Source organism: Chiloscyllium punctatum, chromosome 7 (assembly GCF_047496795.1).
Source record: "Chiloscyllium punctatum isolate Juve2018m chromosome 7, sChiPun1.3, whole genome shotgun sequence".
Taxonomy (NCBI): Eukaryota; Metazoa; Chordata; class Chondrichthyes; order Orectolobiformes; family Hemiscylliidae; genus Chiloscyllium; species Chiloscyllium punctatum.
In genome coordinates, this window is record NC_092745.1 from 54,599,100 (window position 1) to 54,624,794 (window position 25,695).

At 40.9% G+C, this 25,695-nt stretch overlaps 1 protein-coding gene across 3 annotated transcripts in view; it reads right to left on the minus strand.

The window, feature by feature from the left end:
- LOC140479657 (discoidin domain-containing receptor 2-like) overlaps positions 1–25,695 on the minus strand; it is a 152,240-nt gene that overhangs the window by 90,543 nt on the left and 36,002 nt on the right. The window contains exon 1 of one of the 3 annotated variants that reach the window (XM_072573596.1): positions 10,071–10,243. The exons of the other annotated variants lie outside the window; for them this stretch is intronic. The gene's annotated coding sequence lies outside the window, so the exon portion shown is untranslated. Of the gene's footprint in view, positions 1–10,070; positions 10,244–25,695 lie in introns of those variants that run through there. 3 annotated transcript variants of the gene reach the window in all.

Here is a 25,695-nt window from a genome sequence, read left to right on the forward strand (position 1 = left end):
TTAGAATTTCTCAATGTTATACAAACACTGTGCAAAAACCCTGTCCTAACCATTCCCAATGCTCAACTGATGCATTTTATGGTACATAAATAATCTAATCCAGCAAGATTAACCTTTTCAACTGGTGAACATCTCAATCAATCCAGTTAGGTGAAAGTGAGGACTGCAGATACTGGAGATTAGAGTCGAGAGTGTAGTGCTGGAAAAGCACCACAGGCAGCATCCAAGGTGCAGGAAAATCGATGTTTCGGGCAAAAGCCCTTCATCATCATCATCATTAGTTGGTTGATGATACCCTCCAGCACATCTCATCCACTTCCTGCACCTCCACCCTCGAACCTCTCCAACCACAATAAGGAAAGAACCCTCCGGTCCTCACCTTCCACCCTGCCAACCTCTGTATACATCGCATCATCCTCCACCATTTCCACCACTTAAAAACAGCACCATAGATATATTTCCCTCCCCATCCCTATCTGCTTTCCATAAAGATCGCTCCCTCTGTGACTACCTTGTCAGGTCCACGCCCCCCCCCCAACAACCCACCCCTGCCTCCGCAGGAATTGCAAAACCTGCGCCCACACCTCCCCCTCACCTCCATCCAAGGCCCCAAAGGAGCCTTCCACATCCAAAGTTTCATCTGCACATCCACCGATATCATTTACTGTATCTGTTGCTCCCGATGCGGTCTCCTCTACATTGGGGAGACAGGACGCCTACTCGCAGAGCACTTCAGAGAACATCTCCGGGACACCCGCACCAACCAAAACCACCACCTCATTGTTGAACATCTCAACTTCTTTCTCCCACTCCACCAAGGACAGGCAGGTCCTGGGCCTCCTCCATCGGCACTCCTCACCACCCGACGCCTGGAGGAAGAACGCCTCATCTTCTGCCTTGGGACCCTGCAACCCCACGGCATCAATGTGGATTTCACCAGTTTCCTCATTTTCCCTCTCCCCACCTTACCCCAGTTTCAACCTTCCAGCTCAGCACCACCCTCATGACCCATCCCACCTGTCCATCTTCCTTCCCAACTACCCACTCTACCCTCCCCTCCGACCTATCACCTTTATCCCTAGCTTCATTCAACACTCTCAGCTACCTTCCCCCCAGATCCACCAACACCCTCCCATTTATCTCTCCACCCCAGAGGCTCCAAGCCTCATTCCTGATGAAGGACTTATACCTGAAGCATCGATTCTCCTGCTCCTTGGATGCTGCCTGACCTGCTGTGCTTTTCCAGCACCACACTCTTGATCTCAATCAATCCGCCTACACTACTCACATGCCTCTGTGTATACTTTGAGAATTTGAAAGGAATCAAACTGCCTTTCACTTAGCAGGTCTCCTCCATGTGCCAAACAGGCACATCACAGAAAGTTTCTAGAATTTCATTAAACTGAACAATCTTTGAAGTGAACAAGAACAGAAAGCTGAAGCCTTTAAGTTCCTCATACGTTAATGAAAGGTCCCCAGAGAAAAAGTACTGAGTAAATCATTTAATTTTCAAAGCACATTGAAAATCAAAAGGTAGATCCTGCAGCAGAAATATTTAAGGCCTGGACTTAAATTCAGGCCTTACGCACATCCTCCAAGCAGTAATGAAAAGCAGATTTCAGTGGAAACAGAGCAGCCTGAAGCAAAAAGTTTCAAAGCATTAGACTGAGACTGAATGGCACAGTTAAATGACACATCAGCGAGGTTTCGTGGATCCAGCATGCATTGTGGCATTAGGGGAATGTGGAAAGTATTTCAAAATGACTAACTGGATGTCAGAAACAGTTTAATCATGTTACCACTGCATTTTCAGTAAGTTAAAATAAATACAAACATGTCTATAAATGTAGAATAATTTATCATTTCATCATTTGAATAAAAACCTCAAGCTAATATGAATTAGTTTGATGCTCTTGCATACTGCATCCTTTGCAGATGGAATATGCAGAAAGGCTCCTGTACTCCAAAGAAATGCTCCCTTTTTAGCCTGATGACCATGTTTGTCTGCCAACAAATCATCCTAACATTTTCTCTACTATATTTTTTCTTTGCTGTTATGCTTTACCTCATGAAGACGGTGCACACAGAGCTTCTGGTTTCATATGTAATCGTACGTCTCCAATAACTTCACAGAAAGGTGGCTGTGGAGATCGATGTGTTCAATATCAGAGGTGTTTGTCCCAGGGGAATCATAGCCATACTCAATTCTCTCGTCAGTGGTAATTCAGTGGTATCGCTCCTGTCGCCTGAGTCTAGAAGATTAATCAGTTCAATTCCCATTGCACAAGGCTTGAGCACAGAATCCAGGCTGACATGTATTCTGTGATGCACTATCTTTAAGACAGATGTCAAGCCAAGGCTGCTCTCTCAGGTTAATGGCAAAGTGCACCATGGTTTTTTTTGGCAAGAAATCGTCATCATTTCTCAATGTCCTGGCTAATATTTATCTTTTAATCTGGGTATATTTCAAAAGGTATTCATTGGCTTGTGAACAGCTTTGTGGCATCCTGGATCATCAGAGATGCTTTTAAAATGCAAGGTTCTTTCTTATTCACAGTTTATGCTCTCTGGCAGAGGTCTGTAACAACAATTAAAAGCTGGAATTGCCAACTGCTACTTTTTCTACCTCCAGAACCTATGATTTTGACCTGGGTGTAATGAAGCTATTTGGAGATCTGCCTTTGGTGGCTGAGACAAGTCACATCAACACATAGGGGTATTAGCAGGCCATGTTGGCCAGTATTTTATACTGAAGCACATTTTGTCTAGAAAGAGTGGAAGAGGAAATTCCCACATGAATAATTAAAATCTACAAATAATCTTGGGGGAGGTGTTAAGATGTGATCTTAATGCATACTGATAAATGTCTGCATAATGCTTCTCTCAATTAAACCTCTATGAAATACTTCAAATAATTATTTGTGATGCCAGTGACAAATCATTTTCAGAGGCACATCTATATTCCCTGATTTGTGACAAAACATGCAGGTGTTTGAATTTTAATTTCAAGAATTCTCAGTTTTTGCAGCCCTTGAGAGATTCCTGCCCTGGATTCTCACCCCAGTATACATATGCAGGGCATAGTGAAAATTCCTCACATACCTCCCAACCTCTGCTCTGATCCACATGGACTAGAACAGTTTGTAGCATTCATCCAAACAAATTGACAGCTCACATTCTGAAATTGTCTTTTTAAGAAGCATTGGTAAAAGTAATTTTGCAGAGTTAACTGAACAAAAGAAATGCACAGGACCTCGTAAAAAAAAACAGCAGTGTAAAGTTGTCAGAATGTGGATATTACTGAAAATGGGGACACCTTTTGTTGAAGCTTTTTGTCTTGCACTTATCAGGATAATTTGCAAGAAATAACAATGGAAAGGGAAACTAACATTAGTACAATATGACAGCAGAGTGTTGATTACTATTGGGTTTTGGCAAATGGACTCTGATTGGTAGAGGTTTTGCTACAAAGAATGCATCAGTGAGAGATGACTGGTAGGTAATTGCCAAACATTGTTTAAATTTTAAACTAGTTAATTTGACTCCTGAGAAACGAACCAGTGAATGGATGTCATGTACTTTGTTGAGTTGAACCAGGAGCAGTGCATGTACATGACAATTCTGTCTGTAAAGAACAGGGCCCTATGTATAAATAATATGTAACTTCCAATTCATGTAAGTGTGCTGCACTGCAAGCCTGATGCTAAGCCTAAATTGGTAGTGTAAAATTTTGTGCACTCAGGATTATCCAGCAAATGTTGTCCAAACATAGAATTACATCTAATATTGGACTGCTGGTTTGTAATTCAATAAGGCAGCTCACCAACTGGGGAAGGGCAACAAATGCTGACCCAGCCAGCGACATCCATATTCCAAAAATTATTTTTTAAAAAATCAGTGTCCACTTGCCAAAAGAATAATCATTTCCATTTGCCAACAAATCAGAACTCTCCTCTCAGACAGTATAAAGGTTGGCTTCCTTCATCTTGATACTCTTGAGAATTGTTCTTATAAGCACAAGATGAAAAGCTTTGGCAATATATGTCTTTATTCAGAAATGCTCAAGTATTGAAAAGACAGTGCCTTTTCGTAAGTGACATGCAGAGGATGATATTCTATATGTGATTACGAGCACATTGTGGAAATTGTTTAAATCTCCTTTTAGCCTTTGCAATATTGCTATTAGGAAAACCCAAAACAAATGCTATGCTCTTAAACACCTCTAATATTTATAGAACTTTGATGCTAACTGTGAGGATTGCTCCTTGCTTGACTTGTCACACATGTCAGTGCTCGCTAAGCAGGATTTAGGCACGTTGTAACAAACTGTAATGTTCTGGCTGATGTTCTGTAGAAGAAACAAAAACAGCATGATCTTTTATTGACCACACCTCTCACAAATGATAAACTCCACTCCCTCTTTCAGTGGAGGGCAGTGCTAGGGTCTGCGTCAGAGTGGGCAAATGTCTCAGTGTATATACATTAGGAGTTTGGATGTGAATAACCCAGTACCAACAATGAACCATATGAAAAAGCTAAGAGCCTTCTGTGAAAAAAATTAAATCATGACATTCAGAAAAATATTAAATAACGGCATTCAAGTGGTATGATTGTGACAAATCCAATTTTAAATTTGGTTCTGCCTTTCATACTTCCCCAAACTATATTGTGAGAACCAATTGTGACCTTTATAAAATGGGACGTGATTTTCTTACCTCAAAACATACTTATTCCAATTCAGCGCTAATCAATCTGCCATCTTTCATCCTTTGTAAACTTGAGCTATTCAAAATCATGTTGCCATATTCCAACTCACACTTCGTTCATTCACCCATCACCCATCTGCCCGCTATTCTACATTCAGCAATGCCACAATTTTAATATTCCTAGTCTTGTACTCAAATCCCTCCATTGCTTTGTCCCACCCTACTCTATCTTCCTCTTGTATGCAACCCATCAACTGTGTTCTCCACTTGCCTTGTTTCACTATTGATGGCCAAGTCTCCAGGCTTCTTGACTCCATGCTCTGGAATACTACCTATAAACCTCTCCATCTCTCTAGGGGAAAATGAGGACTGCAGCTGCTGGAATCTCCTGCTCCTTGGATGCTGCCTGACCTGCTGTGCTTTTCTGGCACCACACTCTCAACTCTCCATCTCTCTACCTAGTCCTTTTCCTTTAATAGGCACCTTTAAATCTACATCTTTGGAAAAGCATATCTGTTTGGATATCATCTGCTGAGAGTTTTGTACATTTTTGTACATTCCGTGCATTTTCTTGGAACTCTACTTTGTTAAAGACATTAGATAAATTCAAATTGCTGTTACTGTGATGGAATTGAGTGCTCATTCCACATAAAATGGGAAATCTCTCAACCTTTCATATTCTTTCTGCAATACAGTCAGTTTAGCTCAGTTTGCTGCATGGCTAGTTGAATGTATAATGAAACTAATAGTGTGAGTACAATCCCTGCTACTTGCTGAGGTTACCTCCTCCTTCTCAACCTATCTCTGCACCAGAGAAGTCATGATCCTCAGGTTAAACCAGCACTAGTTGTCGGTCTGTAATGAGAGACCAGCCTTATGATCTGCTAAGACTGTAGTGACTGCTTAAATAGATTAGTTACAAATTCAGAGATAGATGGAGTCTATGATCAAGGGTAGGCAAAACACAAATGTGTTTGAAATCACTATTCTGAATTTGTGAACTCTTAAAAATGAAACATAGAATCCCTACAGTGCAGAAAGAGGCCATTTGGCCCATTGCGTTTCCAAAGCGCATTCACTCTAACCCCATACTTCTGCATTTACCATAGCTAATCCACCCAGCCTATTCATCCCTGGATACTATGGATAATTTAGCATGACCAATTCACCTAACCGGCACATCTTTGGACTGTGCGAGGATATCAGAGCACCCAGACGAAACCCACACAGACACAGGGAGAACATGCAACCTCCACACAGATGTCACGATTTGGAGATGCCAGTGTTGGACTGGGGTGTACAAAGTTAAAAATCACACAACCCCAGGTTATAGTCCAACAGGTTTAATTGGAAGCACACTAGCTTTCGGAACGACGCTCCTTCATCAAGTGTTGGACTATAACCTGGTGTTGTGTGATATTTAACATTCCACACAGATGGTCACCCAAGGGTGGAATTGAACCTGGGTCCCTGGTACTGTGAGGCACCAGTGTTACCATGCTGCCCTACGTATAGTTGATGAATGAAGTTCGATTATAATTCAACAAACTTGAAGAATTGTTTTAATTGTTGCCAAGTATTAAAATTTGGAAGATTTCAGTACAAATATTCGTAAGTAATAACTTTAAACTAAGAATTTTGTGATGCTTATATGAGACACAAAGAGTTTATTCCTTGTCAACTTCAGTTGGATTTCATTCCGATTCCAACAGGGACAATTTCTCTTAATGTGGTGAGAAGCAATTCTAGTTTTCCAGTCCACAGATGGTACAATGGGAAGCCTATGAAAGACTCCAAGATGACAAGCTTTTTCAAATTCTTGTAATGTGTAGCAGCTACATTCTGAGCAATCTTTCAAAGTCTTGCAAATTGACTCAATTTTAATTGTTTGCTGGTTGTTTTTCAAGCAACTCACTGTGTCTGTCTGAGCTTACACTTCTGGTACTGATTATTAAAGGCTACTGTCTTTGTGAAACAAAGTCATTTGTTTGAAAACCCGATTGAAGTATGCGAGATGTGAAAACTTGTGGGATGTTACTGCTATAAAAACAGCAAGTATTTTTACAAAATAGAAATGTCCCTTTAAGAAGGTTTTATACACTGTTTTGGCTTGGCACAGGTCCACTCATGTTGCACAAACAACAGCTGCCTTTATACATAGACCGCTACAGGAAATTTAAAAAAGGGACAGACATACAAAGAATACCATGAAGAATATATATTAAATCTTGGTAGAAAGACTGTGATTTAATATGATTTAAACTCCCTGGCAGTATTAGCAGTGATGAAGTTTTTGGTCTTGAATCATATCATGCCAGACCCCATTGACAAACTGACAGCAAAAGCAGAATTCCTTCTGCCAGGGTTCTGCCAATGGTATGTGTGACCTGGCCAATGTTGGGTATGTGGGCAGTGCCACGTTTTCCTTCTCTTCTGGCATTAAAATGCTAAGTAACTGTTCTGCATCTTTCCCTTGAAAACAGGGGTACGGTTCATGTAAAATTGGTACCCAACCACTCCGAAGAATAATCCATGAGAAACCCTGTGGTATTATATCCTTACAATGTAGTCTTTCACTTCCTTCAAGATAAAGCCTTTAAGCTGGCATTTGAACCACCAAGGTGATTAATTCTTTACACATCACAAAAACCTCTCTTATCGGCCCCATATTCTTATAGTCAACTGTAAATCAAGAAAAATCTATAATCATGAAATCATAGATTCCCTACAGTGCAGAAGCAGGCCATTCAGCCTATTGAGTCCACACCGACTCTCTGAAGAGCAGCCTATTCAGACCCACCATTCTACCCTATGCCTATAACCCTGCATTTGCCCTGGCTAACCCACCTAGCCTGTACATCCCTGGACACTATGGGAGAATTAGCATGGCCAATCCACCTAACCTGCACACCTTTGGACTGTGGGAGGAAACTGGAACACCAGGAGGAAACCCATGTTGACAAGGGGAGAATGTACAAACTCCACACAGACACCTGAGGGTGGAATCAAACCCAGGTCCCTGGTGCTGTAAGATAGCAGTGCTAACCACTGAGCCACCATGCCACCCTAAAAAGTCAAGGAGCAAGTCTTCAGACTCCAAGGAATAACTTACAGTCAGGTAAAATTGCTTTTCTTTAAGACATAGGTGGCAAAACTGGACCCAATGGGAATCATTTTTGGGGTGTTCTGAGGTTCCTTCAGGTTCCAAATCGATGTTGCACACTTGTAATGTAAAGTACTAAAAAGTTATATAAGTAATTGGGTTAGCAAATGTACACATAACATCACTGGAAACAGATTGAGCAGGCAACTCATGAAGTTGTTCAATATTTGATGAGCACTGCCACTTTGGATCTCCATACTATAACCTTTACCTCTCTTACCCTGGTACAGACTAGCATGTACTAAAGCAGCAGGACAATTCCCACCAGTGCTACTTGAAAGTTTGATCGACTACTCAGAGATTGGTTTCTGCTTGACTTCTTCTGGCTGGTTCTATAATTCTCCACAGATTAAGGTTTCAAGCCTCCTTGGGGAATCATAGGATTCACATAGGTACAGGGTTAGTCCTTCCTGTTGGAATCAAGAATGACTGGGAAAATAATGAGAGATTATACAGAGCAGGAGAAGCCACTGGAAGAGGGAGGAGGAGGGGATAAGGGGTTTTGGTATCATGCCATTTCCTCCAATGTGTTTAAAGAGCAATTCTCCTTCCTAAGCCTCAGCAACGAATAATATTTGAAAGTTCTGAGCTTTGAGATGGACATGCATACTGTGGCAAAAGAAAGGGGTCTATTGAGCAGACACACATGCAAGTAAGAGCCAAATTGTCTAACAAAATGCTATAAAACAAATCATTGACATCCTAAAGCAAGTATTTCAGCAGAAGCGAAATGTCCGTTTGAGATGGCATTGGACACTAAGTGGTTGCAGACTCACTCATTTATTCTAACAAGGTCGATGCTCAAGTGAATATGAGAGAGTTGTCTTAACCCCCTCACCGCCAATACTGAGTTGGAAGGTGCAAGGGTAGGACTAAGTTGGAATTCATTTTTGGAAATACTCAGGAGGCTTGGGCAGAATCTACGGAGAAAGACGTAGGAGCCAACATTTCAGATAGATTCCTGATGATGAGTCATCAACCTGAAATATTGGGCATTTCCCCACTGGCTTCAGCGTTCCAGTGTCTGAACCAAAAATACACATCTGGAGTGGGCACTTTCGAACAGTGGGAGGGGATCAACAAGGTCACTGGAGACAGCCTCCTTAATGGTTGCTTCTGCTCTTACAGTCCTGTTAAAAATAGAGAGGGTGAGCACTCAATGCAGTTGGGTCAATCAGAGGGCCGGCAGCACTGGATGGGGTGGGCAATGCTGAGGGAGGTAGGAAACCTCAGGAGTACTTCAACCTGATGGCACACCTGGAAGTATTAACATAAATAATGTTTTCAGGAATGGCAGGGTCTGGGAGAGGGAGCCTCCAACTGCAAGGGTTTCCTGGAGTGAGACAGAGAAACTCTCTAATGAGCGAGCAACCTCTACATGCAACATGTGTGTGGTGGAATGGTGGTAGTTCTCACGTACCAGATAAATGTCAGCGAGGGTAGAGAATTGACACTGGTTATGGTAAATTGACTGTCCGTTTCAATGGTGTGTGGGGTTTTTACCTGCTTTTTTCAAAAATAAGGACTGCAGGTGCTGGAAACCAGAGCACCAGATTAGAGTGGTGCTGGAAAAGCACAGCAGGTCAGGCAGCATCCGAGGAGCAATCTGCTTACGGGTGTCATGACACACATCTGGCTCCTGGCTCAGAGGTAAGGACACTACCACTGCGCCGCAAGAGCCCCAGTGGAGAGCTGATCTACATTCCTGCCTGTTCCGGGGGGGGGGGGGGGGGGTATTTCCCTGAGTGCAGAAATTCTGCTTAATCAATTGTTTCTCCCTCCACGGATGTCGCCATACCTGCTGAGTCTAGATGGAATATTACTGGGATATGAGACTCTGCACTCGGGAAGGGAGAGCAAACAAATTTCACTTCAACGGCGATGTCAAGTACCCGGAAAATACACGAGAAATATTTGCAACAGAAATCAGACCAAAAAAATCACTTCTCTGGACCCCGTGCCTCAGATCTGCTTTCAGTCAGACCCCTTCAGCTAGTATTTGTAAATATTAAAGTTTTGCAGGTCATGAGAGACAACCTGAAGCACACTGCCCACAAAACAATAACAGCGTTGGAACATAGGTTTACGTGATCCACTGCAATTGGCCTTATGAAAACTGAAAATAAGACAGCAAAAAGAGATAGGACAGCATTAACAGTCGAAGCTGTAAATCAGCAATGAAAACTAAACGATGCACTTACCTGAGCTGATTACACAAAGAATCTTCTCAGGATCCTAACTCCTCCGCAAGGCTTTCAAACACTTGCAAATCCAAATCAGTCACAACTTTCCAACACACGCTGTTTCACATGGCATTCAGAGCCCAGCTCCTAGCCCTGGTCAACCGCTCAAAGCAGAGAGTCCAGCTCTGGGAAAAGGCAGGCAACACCTTCGTCTTTGTACGAAACCCCATATTTACATAATTCATACATCCATCTGCCCCACTCATCCAATGAAACTGAGGGAGGGAAGGGCGGCCAGATGATCATGCAATCAGGTCATCCCTACGGGCATGAAAGCTGGAGCACTTTTCCTGGCTCTCAGTAAATGAAGTCTGCGTTTCAGGATTGTCGGGCTTAAACGGAGGACTTGCTGACAACGAGTGTCCAAAAGTTTTCAGTAAACAAGCTTTTTAAGCTCGTACTACATAAACTAAAGCATGCCTGACACGGTGTCCACTACATACACAGGCTTTGAGCCACCCGAGTGACAAGACTCTGAATTATCATATTCTGCTGGGCTTGTTTATGTTTGCTTTCCCTTGCTACTGCTTTTTAAGCCTTTAACCCATCTCTTCTCAGATTCAGAGTGTGTGTCTGAGGCATTCGTCCACGAGGAGCGCAGTCCAAGAGAAAGTCGGCTTTCCGCCCTCAGTAACAGAGAGAGCTGCCAGAAAATCCAGATGTTGTTAATAATGTTTAGTCATCTCTGCACGACATACCCCATAGTGGTTGAAATGGCAGTTATTTACAAGATGACTGCCGACGAATAAAAGACACATTGAGGCTTGCAACAAAACAGCAAGGGATTGTGGATGTATAAAATTTTTTTTTGGAGAAAAAATAATTTCTCTTATTTTTGATATCTCTGGTTCTTGGCTCTTCCCACCTGTGCCGTTACAATGCAAAGCAGCCGGGAGCAACCAGTCTGCAAACCTCCGCTAATTTGTAATTACACTCAAACTTCTTTGCTTGGGCTTGTCAAAAAAAGAAAGAGATACTCATTCCTTTCAATTTGGTTATCTCACTGAACCAGCAACCACTATGGGAGAGCTGGTTATTGTGGGGAGAGAATAATTCATATTTAAGCTGCACCACAAATGCAAACTTTCCTCTCAATGGCAAGGGTTTAGCATAGAAATTAGGGATGTGGGTTTCTAAGTGCAACCCACCAAAATGTTAATTGTTTCCCCAGGCATTTCCATTAACAACAAGAGGACACGGATTTAGATTAGATTCCTTACAATGTGGAAACAGGCCCTTCGGCCCAACAAGTCCACACCAATCCTCTGAAGACCAACCCACCCAGACCCATTCCCCTTTGACTAATGTACCGAACACTACAGGCAATTTAGCATGACCAATTTACTTAACCTGCACATCTTTGGACTGTGGGAGGAAACCAGAGCACCCGGAAGAAACCCACGCAGACACAGGGAGAATGTGCAAACTCCACACAGACAGTTACCCGAGGCAGGGATTGAACCCAGGTCCCTGGTGCTGTGAGACAGCAGTGCTAACCACTGAGCCACCATGCCACCCTGGCTAAATACCCTTCTTTCCAACTATGAATCACATTTGTTTTGCTTCAGTGGTGAAATATATGATGGAAGAACATTATGGATCTCACAAACATGAGGGATGAATCTTTCCATTGAGGACGAGCACGTTGGTTTGAAATGGTGTTCTGGAAATCTTGGCATTTAATGCTTTTGAACTTTACCACATGGACAGTGCATTCTGCAAAACCATTACATTGAAGGGAGTGAGATTAGAATGATGCATGCATGTGCTGCAGACTGTTAGCAAATGCAGTTTGTTGAGGAACACCAAGCATACCAGCAGTCAATGTATGAGCAATTGTTGCACTAATGATACCTTTGATTTGCCTCACCAAAGCAAATTTGGGGAGAAGGTGAGTCGCCAGAATTCAATTATGTTCTTGGACATGGAAAATATTAGTTGTAGGCTTTACCCACAGTTCAGAAGGGATCTGAGGAGCAATGTTTTCACACAGAAGGTGATGCATGTATGGAATGAGCTGGTAGAGGTGGGTACAATTACATTTAAAAGGCATTTAGACAGATGCATGATAAGAAAGGTTAAGATGAATATAGGCCAATGGGACTAATTCAGTTTAAGATTCCTGGTTGGTATGGACAAGTTGGACTGAAGGGTCTGTTTCCATCCTGTATGATTCTGTGACTCAATATATTAATTGGCTAACTTCCTGGTTGGAATGAACAATGAATTGTCTGCCAAATACTAAAGTTTGGAACGTTTATCTTATGCAAACAAGAGTTAGAATGTTTCCCTTTCTATGTTGAATAGTTTTGTTTCAGTTATCATCATGACTTTGGAAACAAACACAACTGGCTTCTCATCCCACAATAGACAGCATCTGAGGCCTATTTGGGATTCATCATGGAATGATTGGAACCAGGACCAGGTGGATCTCATTAATTATGAGATCTTTGATTGGAATTGCTAACCTGGCTAATCAAGGAGCCATGGATAACTGATATAAACAGGAGATTCAGCAGGTCTCCTCAGTCTCAGGACTATCTTTGAACTGGCTAGTCAGAATCCATGTACTTTGCAAATGTAAATAAAGGTGTCTTGGTGTCAGGATCATAGAATCCCTACAGCGTGTAAATGGGCCCTTTGGCCCTACAAGTCCACACTGACCCTCTGAAGAGTATCCCACCCAAACCCATTCCTATATTTACCCCCAACCTACACATCCCTGAATACTATGGGCAATTTAGCATGGCCAGTTTACCTAATGTGCACATCTTTGGATAGTGGGAGGAAGCCTGAGCACTGAGAGGAAACCCACAGGGGGAAAGTGCAAACTCCGCACAGACAGTCACCCGAGACTGGGATTGAATCTGGGTCCCTGGGGCTGTAAGGCTACAGTGCTAACCACCCTTACTGGCCTCTGTGCAGTTATTTCACATCTTCTTCTAATGTGATAACACTGGAGGGATCATAATATTGAAGAACACATTTGCTGGATACATTTTTCAACCTCGCCAAACAATGCTTGTGATCTTTCTATGTTTATTTATCTTTGTGAAGCAAATTTAAAAAAGGAGATACTTTGGCAATACGGGACTTAAAAATTGAAGGAACTGAAAATTGGTGCTTTTTTTGCTTTTTGTATTTGCTTTTAAAGTAAATAGCTATGCAATGTCTGTATGTGGAGCACCTGTTGAAATGATATCAAGCATACTATCTGCAGGCAATCAATCCGTGGAACATTTTATAAACTTTGGAAATAGAACCAGTCTGACTCAAGATTGGGATACAGACAAACTCTAACCTCGCACCTTTAATGCATTGTCTGAGCTGAGAAGTCACTTCTTTACATGAAACCTTAAGTTATTTTGAGAATATGACTTGAAAGAAGTTCTAGGATTTACATATTAATGAACTGAAACCTGCAACCCATTCTAAAAGGTGAAGGACGTAACAACAATCTAGGTTTGTTCAATATATTGTTTCAGTTGCATAACACTGTAATCTTTTGCTAGAAATTCTGTGTCTTATCATTCTGCTCCACAGCTGCCTGATAAAAGAAACAGTGCTCCAAAAGCTAGTACTTCCAAACAAACCTGTTGGACCACAACCTGGTGTTGCGTGAATTTTTACTTTGTCCACCCCAGTCCTATACTGGCATCTCCACACCTTCTCGAACACTGAGGAAGAAAATAGAATCAACTGATGACTGGACACAATTAAGGCCTTAACAATATATACAATGTTTTTCTAGCGTTTTGGGATATACTTCAATGAGGATTGCTTTATGAAATCAACTGTACTGGGCCATTTGCAAACTGCTGTTTTTTCTTTTAAAAAACAGACACAATGGCCTGCTTTGCTTTTCTCTTGGGAGAGAAAGTATATACTCACAACTGTTACTCTGTGATTTGGTACAGGTTGTTCAGTCTTGGTTGTTAGAGGGAACCTCAGCACAGAACTCAGACAGATGATGGGTGACAGTTAAGAATAAAAAGACATGGCTGTCACTGCTCTCATCACCTTTTTAGCTTTTAGAAGCTAATTTACTGAGACTAGATTCTAGTATAAATGTACTGTTATCAATTTGTAGTGTCCACTTGCTGCCACCATGATGAAATGTGCCTTCCTATGTGTTAGCCTATGGAACAGTTATGGTGTAGATAGGGTTTTGTTGAGACAAATATTTGCAACTTCGTTAACAACGAACTATGTAAACCAATGTGACATCTCAGAATTACACATCAATCTGGGTTATATGCTTCCCTATTACTAATTATGCAGATACATAGTTGACTCACTAATCACTTGCCTAATGACACAGACTCACTAGTTGCACATACACTGTATACACATTTATCTGTGTGTCACATGACATTATGTTATTTGACTTTCTTAAAGTTATAGTAGCTTTCAGAGATCTGTGCAACAATACAACAGCTATGATTTGGATGCACCGCCTGAAAGGGTGGTGAAAGTAGATTCGACCAGAACTTTCAAGAGGAAATCTGATATGCTTGAAGGGAATAAAAAAAACTGCAGGGTTACAAAGGAAGAGCACAATGAGCCAAATGGTGTCCTCTGTGCTATACGATCGGAATGATACTGTGATAACATTGTGACACATCTTCAGGTAAACTAATTGGAAAGTTAAAAATCACACCACACCAGGTTATAGTCTAACAGGTTTATTTGGTGACGCAACTGAAATTATATATTGAAAAAGACCTGGATTGTTTGTTAAGTCTGTCATCTTTTAGAATGACTATGTTGGTTTCAGTTCTTTCATATGTAAATTCCAGAACTTTTTTAAAAAGTTGCATGGTCAAGTGAACTTTAACAATAGGTGCCATGTTGACTCAGATAATGCATTGAAAGTGTGAGGCTGTCTGTGCCCAACGTTCAGACTGATTCTATTTCTAAAAAAGGGATTTACAGAATCTTACATGGATCTTACATAGCCATGTTCAGTACCCATGGTTGCACCCCACTGCACTATACACTCACTCTCTCACTCTCACACACACACTCACTCCTACAGACCCATACACTCACACAGACCCTCTCTCATACACAAGCTCTCTGTCATACACTTACACATACACACCCACACTCACATCCTCTCACAGACTTATACCCCATTACACTCACACATGCACACTCATACCCCAACCCCAGACACACACCACATATTCTGCAAATATACATATAAGTTTGTGGGGTGAATCTTACTTGCAGAATTATGTTTTATTGTGCTCAAAAACTGCATGAATCCATGTAATATGCTGTAAATTCCTTTTTAGAAATAGAATCAGTCTGAACATTGGGGCACAGATAGCCTCGCACAGGGCACTTCACACCTTCAATGTATTATATGAGACAACATGGCACCTATTGTTAAAGTTCACTTGAGAAAAAAGGAGCAATTCCTTTCATGGTATTTTGCCAAAATGTTGGTTTCATTACTCTGACCAGCAGCTGAGTCCAAGGTGTGCAAACATTGCAGTAGCAAGTGTAAAACAATTGTATTCTATTCAGCTGTTCACAGTTTTTAATAAATATTAAAATTACAAAAATATGGTGGGGTTGGGGGAGATAGTCTTCTCTTGCTCTAGTCTCTATCTTCCTGAACACCTTATGAAGAATCTGTTGTTTCACCATCTTTTCCACATATATTTCCCTTTTCGAAAGTAGCAGTGGGCCTAGATGTATCCTGGAAGCCAAAACAATTGCGTCTGGATGTCTGTGGGATTCGGTTGTGTATTTCTTACATATGGGTGGGAAGAGGCAAGTGTTGTGATGAAGTCCACCTTATTATTGTGGCACTACTCCAGAGTGGATTGTGAAGTCAGCCAGCAGCAGGAATATAAGGAACTTTGATTGCATGTACATTCTTTACAATTTTAACAAGGTAACAGTCTATGCAGTTCAAACTATGTCTTGGAATTTAACTCCCAAACAAGCAGTCGACTTGATCTTATTGCCAAATCCTGCTTTAATTCAACCACCAATCTTACCAATTGTGAAATGTTTTTGGGTAGATTTTAATAATAATCAACTTTATTACAGCAAACATTGACTATAGTGAAAGTAATCAGATGGTATTTATCTCTGCTTAGTTTGCAACACAGCTGCATATACAAACTACACTGGAGGACCTTATTCTTACAGCGACAGACATGGAAGTGACTGAAATTTTCTTCAGAACACAATCTGCTACCTTGTAGCATAGCACTGACTGGAGGTGAATTTCCCATTTACACATCAACATTAAACTGATACTCTTGATGAGGAATCTTTCATTGCTATTTCCTTGACCTTTGTGGAGATTCCTGGCTTCATAACCACAGATCAGTCTGCTGGGGCAAGATTTTCCATGTGAGCTTTTGAACCCCACCATTAGCCTTAAAGGACATAACCTGCTACTGTTGCTGAATCTTGGCAGGCAGTGGTGGGGGAGGAGAAAGTGAGGAATGTAGATGCTGGAGAAAAGTAAAGAGTCAAAAAGTGTGATGCTGGAAAAGCATTGCAGGTCAGGCAGCATCCGAGGAGCAGGAGAGTCGACGTTTTGGACATAAGGCCTTCATTAGAAAGGGGGAGCCTCTAAATCTGACTGAAGTACTGCCCTTCTTTGAACCCTCCCCTCCATCCCAAACTGCCACTTGGAACATCCCCATCAACCTCCAAAGATAGCTGCCCATAGGTCTGAATTGCTAATTGGCAAGTTGTTGTTCGCCCAGGGTAGCTCTGAGGGTGTAGCTCTGCCATACTCACACCTCAAGTGGAATTTTCACTACCTATCTATATTCATTCCAGTGAGGCCTACATAAAATCTATCTTTTCATTCAATGCCCCTGCTACTGGTTGGGGGAAATTTGCCCCCAACGTGATATGCTGTAAGGAAGTGGATTGTGTTCTGAAGAAAATTTCAGTGATCCAATTCGTTCACCAGGCTGACTGCAAACATCACAACATTTTGGATGATAAACATTCGTGGGTGTTTCCTGTGCTGCTTTGTGATGGATAAGAGTTTAGCCAAGTTAAGGGAAACTCTTCCAGAGAGTCAACGTCAAATTCATCACCATTTTCTATTATAATCATATCATGAAGTGAAAACATGAGGATAAAATGTTCTGATGCATCCTGAATAAAAGCCCAACTGATTTGTTTCTTTGTGCAGGTGCTGATGGACACTTTTCCTCTTCGCTAGCTCTATGTTAGATTGAATCAAAAACACATTGTAGGTTGTCACTTTGAAGTCATTTGTTCACCAATAGTAACGTACTCCCAAATGTTGGTGTTGACCAATATGAATTCTACACCCACTCTAAAAATTTATTTTTGAACAATGATATTGTTAGTTTTGATTGGGGGAGAAATATGACCTTATCTGTTATTGATATTGATTGACTGGGGTGCTGCCAATCACTCAGGGCTGTGAAGTGGAACTGGAAAGTGGGAGACAATTTCTGGGTGGGAAACATGAATTAGATGCCGTACCTGTTTAATGACAGAAAGCCTTACAGTGTTGCCAGTGCCCAGCAATGCTTGGAGAATACACCAAGTTATAACACCATCTCTGTTCTCAGAAGGCCCCACAAAATTATTCCTCTACTGAAAAAATATCATTTGGTAAATCCACAAATTTTTAATCTCTTGCCTGTCGATTAACTTGCATTAACAATTTAAATATATGTCTGTTTTTAAACTGTAATGCAATTGCGAAGTTGTTTTTATTTTTATAAAATAAAAATGCATCTCATTGCAACCTTCACATGACTGCTTCCATGGAACTAATACTTATCTGACAGTGATAATACTTTGTAAAGTTTGTACAATGTTTTGAAAATGGCCACCTTGTGACACTCTTTATTTTTGGTTGGCCTACATGAATTCTTGAAAATATCACAGGAGATCATCGCCAAGGAAAGGAAAATGGAAAAGTCTGACAAGATCCAGAGATCATATCTTGCCAAAGTTTAACTTGTGTGATTGGAAAGCAGGAACCAAACTGGCAATTTCGGATGAAGGCAGTTGGCCAGCAGGGGCTCCCTGTAAGGTTCATCATAATTTTTTTAAACAAATACACACAGTCCATTTCAATCTGAACCCCTTTCCCATGCAACTCCCCAGCGAAAAATATGGGTATTGTCAGAAACAAAAATTGGAATAGCAGTTTTTAAACAGGGGTTGTATATTGTAAGGTTTAATGTTGTGCAGCTTTCACAGTTTTGTGTTTCCATATTCTATCCCAGATTCTGAAAGTCTTTCAACCTCTTCCTCCTCCAGGATTTGAAAGTCAGCCTCAGTCCAAAAACAAGTCTGTGAAGAGAGTTCACAATTTGTGTGGCGCAAAGTGTTTTCCAGTTTCAGTATTCTTCAACAAAAAAATGATCCAGACTCAAATATCCTTCACAATATTTAGTTGTCTAATGAACCATTACTCACTGAAAAGCTATCTGGAAACCTCCATAATATACCAGAAATTATTTTGGATCACTCTCGCTACATACACGTGCACTTGCCAAGACCTGACATTGCTGTCACCACAAAGACCTTTGTCATAGAGTCATGGAGTTATACTGCTTGGAAACAGACCCTTTGGTCCATCTTGTCCATGCTGACCAGATATCCTAAATTGATCTAGTCCCATTTGCCAGCATTTGGCCTATATCCATCTAAATCCTACCTATGGATGCCCTTTCAGATTCTTTTTAAAATGTAATTGCACCTGCCCCCACCATTTCCTCTGGCAGCTTGCTTATACATGCACCACCCCCTACATGAAAACGTTGCCCCTCAGGTCCCTTTTAAATCTCTCTCCTCTCACCTTAAACCTAGGGCCTCTAGTCTTGGACTCCTCTACCATGGAAAAAAGATCTTTGCTATTCATCTTATCCATGCCCCTCATGATTTTATAAATCTCTGTAAGGTCACCCCTCAGCCTCCAGCGCTCGATAGAAAATAGTCCCAGCATATTCGGCCTCTCGCTATAGCTCAAACCTACAATCCCAGCAACATCTTTGTAAAGCTTTTCTGAACCTTTTCAAGTTTAATAATATCTTTCCTATAGGAGGGAAACCAAAATTGAATACAGTGTTCTAAAAGTGGCCTCATCAATGTGCTGTACAGCCACAACATGATGGTCCAACTCTTCCTGAAGAAGGGCTCATGCCCGAAACATCGATTCTCCTGCTCCTTGGATGCTGCCTGACCTGCTGCACTTTTCCAGCAACACATTTTCAGGTCCAACTCTTATACTCAGTGCACTGACCAATGAAGGCAACCGTGCCAAACATCCTCTTCAATGGTTCCTGGAGCTTGAAGGAATTTTGCCAATTTTTTAAAACTGGGGAAGCAGAGGAGCAATGCACATGAATTTCAAGACAAATTGTGGTCTCGTGAAGAAAAGAAGAAAGAATATTTATAAGCCCTTTCATAAACTTGAATATGCCCCAAAACATTCACAGAAAATTTACCTCCTGCAGTCTGCCTTATGTCAATGTAACTCAGGATAATTATCCAGTATAATGAGGCTTAAAGGGTAGAATTTTGAATGCACTGAATTGTACTTGGAATGCAACTATATCTTGACAGGTTACTGCATGATAATGAACAGTGACTAAGATGCAATAAAAGATGATAAGTTTATATTTGGATAAAGAGCATTCTATATTAAAAGAAAAATCCATCATTCTCTGACAGTAACTCAACATCTAACCAGACTACAGTTGTGGTTATGTTATATGAAAAGGCTGCAGATGTTTGCTATTGAGCAAAAGGCAGATGAAGACGACAAGACTGCAGTGAACAATAAGGCAGTATCACACATATTAAATGAGTATTTTATATGCTCATTTTCATATTTAATTTTTTTCTAAGTGTAAAGCTAGTTTGAGAGCATGTGTCTTTGGCACTACGGTTATGATAAACCAAGATCATGTTGCCTTTCTTGTGTTTATGTGGAGTGAACTTGGTTGGGTGAAGATTGTAAATTTAGCAGTGGGGACCTCAGAAGGATTCCAAGATGGATCATCGATGAAGATAATTGCAAGTGCTTCAGCCTTTAAATTCGCACTCACTTGTATGCTCTGTCATCATTGAGAATGAGAATGTTTATAGAGATTCCAGTTGCTTAATTGATAGCATTTCCATTGGATTTGCCAAGACAAAGGAGATTTGATTTGATCCATTTGTTGTGGGATCCCTTGGCTTCATCTAATATGCTGCTTGTGCCTGTTTAATTTGTATGTTGTACCTTCAACAGTTTGGTATCTCATTTGCACATGGGCTGCTCTTGACATGCTGGCCTACATTCCTCATTGGGTTGTGTTTTCTTGATGGTAATGGGAGAGTGAGGGAGAAATCATGTTGCAAATTGGAGTCCCTTTAAAGTGAGTTTTGGCTAGTGTTACCTGTGCAGCACTACGTCTCAGAAATGACTGTTGTAGCAATTACTTCCCTTTACCAACATGACCACAGCTAACAAAGAGGTACAGAAGGTAGGTATTACAATGGTCAAAAGGATTACCAGGATCCCCAGATCACTGGTATCATATGAACCCTATTAACACTTGCAATGTTTAGGAAAATGAAAATTTTGTTCTTAAAATGAAAAATTAACTTAGGGCAAAGGGAGCTATCATTATTCTGATGTTAAGAGTAGTTGTCTTGTACCCTTGGCTAATAAAAGGATTCAGAACGTGATTTACTATAAGATATATCCACAGATGCTTAGGGTCAGAGTGCAATCCTTGCCAGAGAGTTGCTTCCTTCAGATGGAAAATAGGTCAGGAGAGGAGGAAAAAACCCAAATAGTCTTTAGCTGGAGGAAAGGGCGCTGCCTTCACTATTTCAATCTATTATGGTTATATACCTTTCTGCCTAATTAGCTCATATTTTGTATCTTAACTGTTGCTTCTTAATAAACCTAATACACTATCTGAAAATTCCGTATGAATGGTCGATTACCTTTAAAAAAGTAACTGTGTCCATGAACCCAACCACCACACCAACCTCCAAGAGAAAATTCTAACAGGCAAGCTATGTGTTCACTAAACTATGTCCTGCTGCTGCGGATAGCTCAGAGTACTTCATGGATGCCCAGCTTTAAGTTGCTAGTTTGAATCATAAATAATCTAATTCAGACGAGTAATTATGAAACACAATGCAATGGAGTATTGTCCTAGTGTGAAGATGAAACCACACCTTCAGAATGACTGTGTTGTTGTCACCCCTACTAGTGGGCTCTTCCGTCTTGTCAGCTCTCTCACCACGTGCTGTAGGCCAAGTCCAGGGCTCAGTTAGTTATGTTGGTAGTGGTGCTACTGAGTCCCTCGATGATGGGCACTGACACCATCTCCACCCAGAGACGCCAACTCCTGGTGGTTTCATCACATGGTATCTCATCTCTAGTCTTTTTGACAGCCTTAATCCCCCTTTCCAATATATTTGTAACAAGCAAAAGTTTGAAAAAGATATTTCAAATACATCCATTGATTTCAACGTCTGATGGTTTTCCTCTTCAGTTGCTGAAGACTTCCTGGATAATCCTCTTCAGTTGGCAACCCTGCAGCCAGAGTGCACCCTGTACCACCTTCAATGCTTCAAGGTGGTGCTTAACGTGGGGGAGGACCAATACATCTGCTGATGGAGGGTAATGGTGGTGGCAATCAGCAGAAGGGTTTCCTTGCCTATGTTTGATTTAAAGCAATACAATTTCATGGGAACTGGAGTTAATATCGATGACTCCATGGACCTATGGAGTGAAGAATGTTGCAAAAATGTATTGCAGTAAATCTGTGTGCATTTATTTTAAACATTTAATTTTTTTGGTGAAAAAGCATAAGAAAAAGTCGAAAAAAAATTCAGATGTAGGATGTACAACAGAAAATAAACTCTAAACTATCTGGCAAGGATTGCACTCTGACCCTAAGCATTTGTGGATATATCTAATAGCAAATCACTTATATTAACCAAGGGTTTCTAAACACACAGATAGTAAACAAAGCTAATAGTTGTGAGCAGCTGCCATAAACCTGTGCAGCATGAAGCTAAACCTAATCTTCAGAGGAACTTCACTTGAAGGAGACTAGAATAGGGATTATTTTCCCAATATATTTTTCGTGAAAAGTTCAGAATTGTGCTAAGTTAGTTGACAATTCTAAACAGAATGCAGACATGATATTCATTTCAAAGACAAAAAGGGAATAATCTTCAATGACAGCATGATTGTCCAGCTGCAAGAGGATTCATTCACGTGCTGCCTTTCCCAGAAATCCTTTCTGTTGACAATTTGAAACATCCCCAGTGTGACAATTGGAATTTTTATTTTCTAAAGATATGAGGGTCAGATTTCATATCCAAAACTGGAAGTGAAAACCTTTTTCATGAAAAAGATAGCAATTGCTTTAGTTAATTGTGTGAATTTGGTGCTTTTCCTTTATTTCCTATTGTAATTGATTACGCCTTAGCTGACAGACCATCCCAATGATTCTCATGAAGTAATGGATGAACTGAGGTGTTCAGGGAAATGGGGGAGAGGCAGGAAAATGGCACTAACTAATAGAAACGATGCACTCACAATGAGCTGAAGAGCTTCCTTCTGCACCATAACAATTCCACGACTTTGTGAAATCTCTTTAGAGGCAGAGCTTGGAGTGGATTTGGAGTGGTTGATGAAGGGTGTTAAATTTCTCTTTTATCAGAATAGATCTACCTTATACCATTGTAAATTACGTCACTGTTGCCTTGTAACTATAGTTGTTAGGTAACAGCATTTGTGATGGTGTTTCCCTACTGGTGGTGGAGGGTTGTTTTTCAGACTGGAGGCCTGTGACCAGTGGAGTGCCACAAGGATCGGTGCTGGGTCCTCTACTTTTTGTCATTTACATAAATGATTTGGATGCGAGCATAAGAGGTACAGTTAGTAAGTTTGCAGATGACACCAAAATTGGAGGTGTAGTGGACAGCGAAGAGAGTTACCTCAGATTACAACAGGATCTGGACCAGATTGGCCAATGGGCTGAGAAGTGGCAGATGGAGTTTAATTCAGATAAATGTGAGGTGCTGCATTTTGGGAAAGTAAATCTTAGCAGGACTTATACACTTAATGGTAAGGTCCTAGGGAGTGTTGCTGAACAAAGAGACCTTGGAGTGCAGGTTCATAGCTCCTTGAAGGTGGAGTCACAGGTAGATAGGATAGTGAAAAAGGCATTTGGTATGCTTTCCTTTATTGGTCAGAGTATGGAGTATAGGAGTTGGGAAGTCGTGTCGCGGCTATACAGGACATTGGTCAGGCCACTGTTGGAATATTGCGTGCAATTCTGGTCTCCTTCCTATCGGAAAGATGTTGTGAAGCTTGAAAGGATTCAGAAAAGATTTACAAGGATGTTGCCAGGGTTGGAGGATTTGAGCTATAAGGAGAGGCTGAACAGGCTGGGGCTGTTTTCCCTGAGCATCGGAGGTTGAGGAGTGACCTTATAGAGGTTTACAAAACTATGAGGGGCATGGATAGGGTAAATAGGCAAAGTCTTTTCTCTGGGGTCGGTGAGTCCAGAACTAGAGGGCATAGGTTTAAGGTGAGAGGGGAAAGATATAAAAGGGACCTAAGGGGCAACTTTTTCACACAGAGAGTGGTATGTGTATGGAATGTGCTGCCACAGGAAGTGGTGGAGGCTGGTACAATTGCAACATTTAAGAGGCATTTGGATGGGTATATGAATAGGAAGGGTTTGGAGGGATATGGGCCAGGTGCTGGCAGGTGGGACTAGATTGGGATATCTGGTCGGCATGGACGGGTTGGACCAAAGGGTCTGTTTCCATGCTGTACATGTCTATGACTCTATGACTCTACTGCATTCAGTTCAAAGCATCTCTCCCATGAGCTGTGACTACATTATCACGTTCCTCCCTTACTGTAAGAAGAGTATCTCAAACTGTATGCACAGATATGCTTCCACTTGAATATGGCAGCAAGTGCAGACTAATTGAAAAAAATCTGATTTGCAGCAGAAGTGCTCCAGGTTGAATAAGCCTTTCCTTTCTAAGTGACTTGTCTTCTGATCCTCAATTCCTTTTTGTGGTATCACTTCAATGTTAAATGATTATCACTGAACATGGTGAGGCTGTTGAATTTTAAGCAAGTACATCTCAGACACGAGGTCTGTGACATACCAGACAACAGAATAAACTGCCAAACTAGGACCAACAGAAAACTCGTGTGATACTCTGACATGCAGTGCTACTTGAAAGACAAGCTGCTTTCTGCAGCAATCTCTGTCATTAAGAAGGAATTAAAAGACTCTTGGTCTCTCAGTGTCCTGTGTTTCTTCTTGAAAGACTAGGGTCTTTAACAGTCGCCGAGAATTTTCCTCAGGTACTCATTCACCTTGATCCTGGAGTTCGGAATATTTCTGGAACAAAGAGGCTTTCTTATTCCTCAAAATACCTTTCCGTTGTGTCTCTTGGGTAAGAATACTTGATGTTAAAGTGTAAAATTTTTGCAAAGCTTTTACAAGCTTCTTATTTTCAGTCTCCGAGACTTGATTGAACTACTTGGTTGCGAACACCTGGACGTTTAGTTCAGTTGTCTTACTGAGATAGATAGACAATGCCAATTATGATTGAGTTCTGAGCTCTTCAAGCTCACTCCATGTGTTTATGAGCTCAATAATCTGATCTAAGCTTTGGCTGAGAAAATCTATTCAATATTTTCATGACCTATGAGCTTCTCTTGCACATCAATTAGTTCTACATGTTGAATATTAACTTTAGACTTGAGGATTTTATTTTCCCAAGCTAACTTCATGTTATCTATCTGAAGTGGTTGGACGTCTTGGTGAATCTTTACTGGAAGAAGTTTTTTTTTGAAATGTGAAGCTTACATAAGTGTTCTGTGTATAGGATTACAAGGATTTGTTACATAGTCTTTGCTTCTGCCCATGTAGGTGTGTCACCATTCACCTTGAATATTTTGAAGCTTTGAGACATCTCCCTTGATAACTGAAGATCTCTCTCCATCTCCATAATTCTTGATATCTTAGATTTTATAGTCACTTTACTAGGTGTAGACCTTTGTTTTAAAACAGGCCTTGGCTTCATTAATGATTGTAGTAATATAAAGTTACCTTTCTACTTCCCAGTAGTCATCAGGACATATATATAGGGAGGAAATTCTTGATCTAACCATGACTGCAGTTGCTGATGCTGCATATTTGGGCAGCTTTTGTGCAATAAATAGACAAGGTGACTTCCTCCTTTCCCAAGAGTAGACGGATTCTCTTCGAAAGCTGCATTTGACTGGAGTAAATGAACAATTTGTCTATTGGTTGCCTTCTCTTTAACTATATTCTGAACAAGCAAACCACTGCCAGGTGGCTGAGAACTGCCTTAGTTTTGCACCATTTAAGAGAAAGAAAGGATCTACCCCATTTACTGCAATGCTAGGATTAGGATGTTTTTGAGGCCTATTGACTGAAGAATATATAAAAGTAGACAAACAGCTCTGCTAAATAAAAATGATAATGATTAGGAATTGAATCCTAGATTTCCATAATCTCATTTCCATTGCCACATGTATATATGG